The following is an 8643-nucleotide window of genomic DNA, read 5'->3' as shown; positions in this document are numbered from 1 at the left end:
TTATGCCTGTTTAACATGAAGGAAGTCATAACAAGCTGCTGGACAGCCTTCTGTAATTAAAGCATTCAATATTGAAGCTGAGCCACCTATATATTTGGAATATTGCAATACGATATTGGCATCCAATAACCCGCACTAGTAATTACATTTTGTTACTAATTACTAACACTATAAGGTGTTATCACTTTTGTTCTATCAGACAGCTGTGGTACTGTAAACTGAGGTTATTTGAGTTTATTAGTCACTGGGAAGTAGATAATGCCAGATTTTTTTTGAAGTGACACCTGATCACATGATTAATCTGACTCAACACCGTGAGCAAAATTAGAATAAATATAGGTCATAGTAGGCAAAGTGCTTACAATCTTCCATTAATACAGAAATGTATTAGCTACATTGGTATAATTACTGTTTCCATTAAGAAACATACATGTACATCTTTCAAACAATTTTGGTAAATGCTGTCAAATAATTCAGAGTTTAATGTTTATAAAACAGGATATTTAAAACAGAGCTTCCAAAAATATTCCCCCAAAATCTGCATTTGAATTTTTCTTAAAGCTTTCATCATTTTTTTCTTTCATGTCTTTAAGATTTTCATTATCATCAATCAATAAATGTAAAAATAAAAATACTGTATGTATTTCATATATGAATATATAAAAGTAACAGATTGAGTTACAATACTTGTATTTATTGTAATTGTTTCCAGATATTATTCAGATATTGATCTCCAGGGAAACATATACAATGTATTAGGTATACCAGATTCTATTCATACATACATGTACATCTGTAATACTGCTAATATTTCAACACTAACAGTGGTACTTCATATATGTAAATGAGACATTAATAAAAAGATAGTTACTTTTTAAAGTTATATTTAAGAGAAAGGTACCGAATTCCAAATACAACATATAATTAATTTCATTTCCCTGCATACCTTTCTGTATCCATACCAAATGTGCAGCACCCCACTGATCAACCTACTTTCTTTAAAACTGACATTAGCTCTACTCTTCTATTTAATCTTCTTTACAATTAGAAATAAATTAATTGAGCATCATAACAGGAAGTAAAGAGATGTTTTACTAACAATCTACATAGTTACCAGCTGTCAATCTGATTTGTGAGGACGGAAAAGACATTGTTACATAATTATTTGTTAATTTTCAGCAACGATTTATAAAATATGACAGTTTTCAGTTTGCTACCCATAGATGATGATAAGACAAAAACGTCTCCAAATTTAACATGAGGTATGCATTACCAGATCTTTTCCAAACTTTTCCTATTAAGAAGGACTGACAGGCAAATTTAATGTTGCTAAGTACCTTTTGCTTACAGTAGATGTTCAACTATATTTATTTTTATCAGTGTGGCAGATACCTATATGGCCAATTATGAATACCAGTAGGTGAAAACCAACCAATTTCAAGCCAAGATTGTTTTCAACAACAGTTTGTAACTAACAGAGGTCTAATTCCTTAAACTAATTACTTCATAAGACTTTCACTTCAATGAACAAAATGAAATAAATATTTACACAATTATTTCAGAAAATTGGAAAAGTAAAATCTAGACATTCATTGTGAAATGCGCCCTGTGAATTTAAAGGTCAAAACACATACATGTTTGTTAATGTATATACTGGGCTACACAAACTACTATTAATGACATAAAATGATAGAAAATGTGCATTGACATTCAATTTATATACCAAGTTTAGACATCACAGAGATACTGTTAGATGCATCTATTCAAAGTAGGAATCACATATGCAGTAATCAGCTATCAAATATCCTGGGATACTGTGTATATTTTACATACTGCACTATACTTTGTACCTATTACAGCTGTATAAAAATGAGTATATCATGTAGGTAAACACAGTCAGAAGACATGTTATGATCTAGGTCCCTACAATCTGTTGATCATTTAAAATAACAGAGCTATAAAAATGTGTATACACAAATAATTCATACAAAAGCTGTATTGACCAATCTGAGAAATTCTTAAATTCTGTCTCTTTTTTTATTTTCAAATCAATAAAATGAAATTATGTCATATTTGAAGAAGCTGTATCTTTGCTGTGGTCACAAATGTTTAATATTAAGTTATTGATGTTAAGTAGAGATTTTGAGAATATCAAAAACATTTGTCTATAAATCTACATTAACTTTATGCAATTTTATGCAACTCGGCATTATTTCACTAATATGCTACCCATCAATCCAGTCCAAATTTTGGCTCCACTAACAAGGTATTTTAGTTTCTTTTTCACAATCCTCTTGTCAATGTCTGTTTCTCTCCCCCCCCCCCCACCCCCATTTTAATGCCACACTAAAGTTCCTTCTTCTGCCAACCTGATGACAATCTCCTTAAAAAAATATAGGAGACTGATTCAATATACACCAAAGTTTGGATGGTGTAATGTATAAGACATACATCAGCAGGGTTTTGTCCACCAATCACATGTAATGGAGCCACCAGTCACTGGCATTTTCTCATAAATTCTGGTTTATATATCTCAACCAAAACACATGAATAAGCAGATAGGATTGAATTCACAATAAAATTTTGAGTTATAAAAGTGCAAATTGTTGTAAAAACATTTATTTGAGATGTCATCTTGATAAAAATCTGAACTCAGGGATCAACAGAAAATCTATCTTTCATAATCATATTATGTAATTTACTTAATATACACCTTTGTTTTGAATTTCAAGCTTGATAAAGACTCTGAGTATCATCTTTCCTTGCTCCTTATGGCTGACAACATGCATTATTAATTCACAGTGGATCTGCAACATCTCAGTCCATTTGGCATATGTAACCTCATGTGAAGATCTGAGGTATATGGTTCCACACTTTCTACCCATGGGAGGTTGTGTTTCTAAAAAAAAAAACTGAAAAACAGACCAGCCTGTGCAGACATTTTTATGTCCCTTGGCAAAGACATTTTACCCTTACTGATGAGAATAGAAAACATCAGACATTGTGTATGTTGTTTTATAAGGTATCTACCTGCTGCTACAAGGAGACCACACCTCAAAATGACCCTGGTTGTTTATAGGTTGATAAAAACCTGACAAACAACAAATTGATAATGACACTCGATAATCTTATTACTAACTTCTATGTGCTAATAAATAAAATATTTTCTGCAAAACACATTCATTGATGTGCAAGCTAATGTGGTCAATGGTATTTTGAAACAATGTCATACCAAACCAAACATGTCTTGTTGTAGGAAATCATGACTTTAAAAGAAATGGTCTGAAGTCACTACAGGTACCTATATAAAGTAAAATAATATTGTAAACAATTTTTTTCTTATTTTTATATTTGAATGTGAATCAAGGGTTCATCAGTAAAGAAACAGGCGATACTCTGTATCAAAGGACCATTATGGACTACTAAATGTCTGGTGTAGAAGCCAGAGAAATCTGTGGCTTATGATAAATTAGTCTGTCCTTACAGGTACTGGTATTTCGTTTTCGATGAAGAGCAGGTGTGAAAACACTAACCAATCAAAAGTATCCTGGAATAAGCAATAGACCTGCATTGCTCAACTGGTGACAGTATTCCATGTTTTTCAAAAACAGACATAAATCAAACATCTTTGTCCCGTATGATTTGAAAATGTGTCAAGGTCATTTCTTTTCACAATTTGTCAACATCATCCCAAGAACTTACAGGTCAAATATCATGATTCTAATTGTAAGTATTTTGCTTCATGAAAACAAAGACGTATACGTCTCTGATGAAAATAAGTCAGTTGTGTGTTTCAAGAAACTTTATCCCTGTTTTTCTAACAGATTTTCCCCATATGATCATGAACTTCAATATGGGTGAAGGTAATTTCCTTTCATAATCTTTGAAAGGCTTCATCAATGAGTTACAAACTATTCTTGGCCTCTAGGTTAAATCACCAAGAAATTTTTTCAGAGATAAAAAATGTGACCAATAAAGACACATGGAAGATGCCATTCCACAAGATAAGCTCACAGTCACTAGCAGGTCATTTGGGCCATGTCAGACACTGGCTTAGCAAGATAAAAAAGTGATAGATCAAAAGAAAAATTTTGTAAGGAATTAGATGGATGTCACATCTGAAGTTTTAAATATCTGATTCATACTTCCAAACATTCCTTCATCTTTCAGGTATTATGACCACCATGGATATGTAATACAATACAACAAATTTACCACTGCTTCTACATTTGTTATTGAAAAAGGTACCACTTGGACCTGACACAATCTTCCAAAACCACTCAACATCCTGACATCAGTGTAAGTAAGCAGTTATATCTTTTTAACCATGAGTGATTTTTAGGCATAATGCTGCTGTAAATTACATTAAACGTAGTCTGAATGCTAACTCTTGCATGGGTCACAACACTTTCACGTTTTCATCTTCGGAGGAATTCCGACTCGACCGCGACCAAGTGAAAAAATAAAAATAAGAAAATAGCTAGGCCGTCTAAAGCCTTAATGTTGTATAAATGATTGAGACGTAGACGATTGTCTATGGAAACAGTTTTAAATGTTTCATGGCAACATACGTAAGATGGGCAGATATACTTAACGCGGAAGGACTTCATCAATGCACTCCGTTGGCGTTGAAGAGCATCTTTCAGAGATGAATACATCCGCTGGTATGAATTGATAGTTAGTTTTATGACTAACAAAATGTAGAAAAGATATCCTTAATAATTCGTGAATAGGTAACACAAACATTAGTATAAATACTAATCTAATTAAAGTGCTGAAGGTTACCTTGATAATTTTGAAGTCTGACACATCATTATTTTTAGTCCACACGCACGTGTTATTTTTGTTGTATTCTTGTTTCCAGCCATCTTTTTCGTCACACAAAGTCTTCAATCTTTTAAAATCAGCATCTTCTGCCACTCTCACTTCACCGACCTGCATATTGGGCTATATTTGTTGCCTCTGTGATGTTGTTACGGTTTTCAGCGCAGAGTAAACAACCGATCCTGAAAACGCCACACGGTGACTTGTCACTCGTAGCCGGAAGTAGGTCGAAGCTATTTATCGTAAATTAGAAACGGAGTAGGGAACTGAATTTTTTCCCGGTGATTTTCTTCAATGACCCGAGATAACATGACCGTCTAATTCAAAATAGATGTATACATGTTCATCCCCATTAATAACTCAATAATATTCTCAGTTTTATTTTGCGACACCACTCTGTAAATACATTTTGCACAATGTCAATTATTTAAGAAACGAAAAATGACTCTACACAAAGATGAAACGGGACAAAAGTCTTAGCTGAAACCAATTCATTAATGCAGTACCATAGATTTTTTATTGTAAACAGTATATTCATTACAGGGAGAAACATTTTTATGAAAATAAATCAAATGAAGAGTGAAAAAGAAACGAATAGCGTTGTTGATATTCATATACAAGTTGTTGAGACATAAATTAGTTTTAGAAACTAAAACAAAAAGTTAAAATATTTTTCAAACGATCATGTCAATCAAACAGTAAGAACGAAGTTTAAATTAAACGCATATTCAAAACAATACAAGGAAATAAATTATCAGAATGAAACATTAGTATCTCTTACATGTCTTCGCAAACTTAGATACCATCATCTCTCCAACATAGGTTCTAAAGGTCTGTCTCGTGCGAGAGACCTGAATAAATTTAATTCTTTAGCATTGATTTATGTCATCACAGGGGAAGATCCGAGCAACCTGTTTCGATGCTCCAAAATTCATGGTGGTTGTGTCTCTGAAGGAAACTGAGAAGTGGACAAGACTGTGCTGATGTGATTTGTATCCTTGGATAAGACACGTTACCCTTATTACCGAAAGCGAGGTATAGACCCCACCCAAGTTGACCTGGCCGCATGTTCACAGGACGACAAACAAAAACATAAACCAATAAAAATTGACAATATCGGCAAAGAAACCGAACAACAAGTCTGAATCTTAAAACCGTTCACACATTGGTATAAACTTCCTTATTTCCGTGTGTACCTTTTCCTTAACCAAGCGTTCAACATGGTGGTGTCAATGAAAAAAGATTCTGCGATATGTGTGTTTGATGTTCGTTACTTTTACTGTTGGTTCCCTTGTTATTTCCCTTTTTCTCATTTGAGAACGTGACATAACTCAGACTAGATTTACATGGCAGGTGCCGTCGATGAAGCAGAAGACGCTTACACTTCCGGATCATCCGGTCTTACCCCCACCCCCTTGTACGAATGTCCGTGTAAGTTTTACTTTTGTTCATATTTTTTTCTAGTTTTATTGAATTTGAGTTTGAATTATGATTATATTGTCTTGTTGTACATTGTAATGCTGTGTATTCTAAACACTAGAAAGTGTTAATTACACAACATTATATTGATACATCAGTTACATCGGATTCTTAATCTGAAATGACATAGACACACACACTCTCTCTCTCTCTCTCTCTCTCTCTCTCTCTCTCTCTCTCTCGCTCTCTCTCTCTCTCTCTCTCTCTCTCTCTCTCTCTCTCTCTCTCTCTGTCAGAATCAAATTCGAAATACAATACAATGTACAAAACACCACATCAATTCTGCGCAATCATCATCTTAACTATGAGGGCTTGCGTCAGGGATTGAAAACTTTGTGATTCCTAGGATGAAAATATCAGGTGACGAGGATGTTGATTCTAGATTGTTGGAAATCGGACTACTTGGCTTATATACCTTGAATAATCTAATAGGGTGACGAGCAACTTTAGAGAATTAAAACTATTATTAAATATGAAACCATACAAGGTCGCTGGTGTCGAAGGTAAGTACGGAATGTTTCGTAACAAGTATGGGAAAAGGGTGATTGTGATTAGCGTGAAAGTAAATCCAAACAGTTTAGATCCTCGGAAACAACTAGAATACCGCGGATAGAAAATACGTGTGGTACACGTGCACATTTGTCAAGAGTTGCCATGAAGAATCATGACAAACATATAAACAGAATAGACATACGTATAATTAATTTAATCGAAAATTGATCTGCGATCTACAGAGGGTGCCGGACATTGTGAACTGTCCCGTCGGAGGGTAAACTACAGATGATGTCGGACATTGTATACTGTCCCGTCGGAGGGTAAACTACAGAGGATGGCGGACATTGTATACTGTCCCGTCCGAGGGTAAACTACAAAGGATGGCGGACATTGTATACTGTCCTGTCAGAGGGTAAACTACAGAGGATGGCGGACATTGTATACTGTCCCGTCCGAGGGTAAACTACAGAGGATGTCGGACATTGTATGCTGTCCCGTCGGAGGGTAAACTACAGAGGATGCCGGACATTGTATACTGTCCTATCGGAGGGTAAACTACAGAGGATGTCGGACATTGTAAATTGTCCCGTCGGAAGGTAAACTACAGAGGATGTCGAACATTGTATACTGTCCCGTCGGAAGGTAAACTACAGAGGATGTCGGACATTGTATACTGTCCCGTCGGAGGGTAAACTACAGAGGATGTCGGACATTGTAAATTGTCCCGTCGGAAGGTAAACTACAGAGGATGTCGAACATTGTATACTGTCCCGTCGGAAGGTAAACTACAGAGGATGTCGGACATTGTATACTGTCCCGTCCGAGGGTAAACTACAGAGGATGTCGGACATTGTATACTGTCCTATCGGAGGGTAAACTACAGAGGATGTCGGACATTGTAAATTGTCCCGTCGGAAGGTAAACTACAGAGGATGTCGAACATTGTATACTGTCCCGTCGGAAGGTAAACTACAGAGGATGTCGGACATTGTATACTGTCCCGTCGGAGGGTAAACTACAGAGGATGTCGGACATTGTAAATTGTCCCGTCGGAAGGTAAACTACAGAGGATGTCGAACATTGTATACTGTCCCGTCGGAAGGTAAACTACAGAGGATGTCGGACATTGTATACTGTCCCGTCCGAGGGTAAACTACAGAGGATGTCGGACATTGTATACTGTCCTATTGGAGGGTAAACTACAGAGGATGTCGGACATTGTATACTGTCCCGTCGGAGGGTAAACTACAGAGGATGTCGGACATTGTATACTGTCCCGTCGGAGAGTAAACTACAGAGGATGTCGGACATTGTATACTGTCCCGTCGGAGGGTAAACTACAGAGGATGTCGGACATTGTATACTGTCCCGTCGGAGGGTAAACTACAGAGGATGTCGGACATTGTATACTGTCCCGTCGGAGGGTAAACTACAGAGGATGTCGGACATTGTAAATTGTCCCGTCGGAGAGTAAACTACAGAGGATGTCGGACATTGTATACTGTCCCGTCGGAGGGTAAACTACAGAGGATGTCGGACATTGTATACTGTCCCGTCGGAGGGTAAACTACAGAGGATGTCGGACATTGTATACTGTCCCGTCGGAGGGTAAACTACAGAGGATGTCGGACATTGTAAATTGTCCCGTCGGAGAGTAAACTACAGAGGATGTCGGACATTGTATACTGTCCCGTCGGAGGGTAAACTTATTCTATTGTGCAACTATGGTTTCTCTCAGCAATGCACATATTAAGCTTCTTCTCAACTTTTAGTGGTTGGATTTAGTTGAAACTGTTAGAAATGATCCTGAGATGGTCCAGACCAAGTGTTGTTATTCTCTGGTCA

The sequence above is a fragment of the Ylistrum balloti genome, unplaced genomic scaffold (genome assembly GCF_031769215.1).
Source record: "Ylistrum balloti isolate Yb309-2 unplaced genomic scaffold, AGI_CSIRO_Ybal_v1 Utg370496, whole genome shotgun sequence".
Lineage (NCBI taxonomy): Eukaryota > Metazoa > Mollusca > Bivalvia > Pectinida > Pectinidae > Ylistrum > Ylistrum balloti.
The sequence above is the reverse complement of the archived record's forward strand: the minus strand, read 5'-3'. Positions refer to the sequence as shown.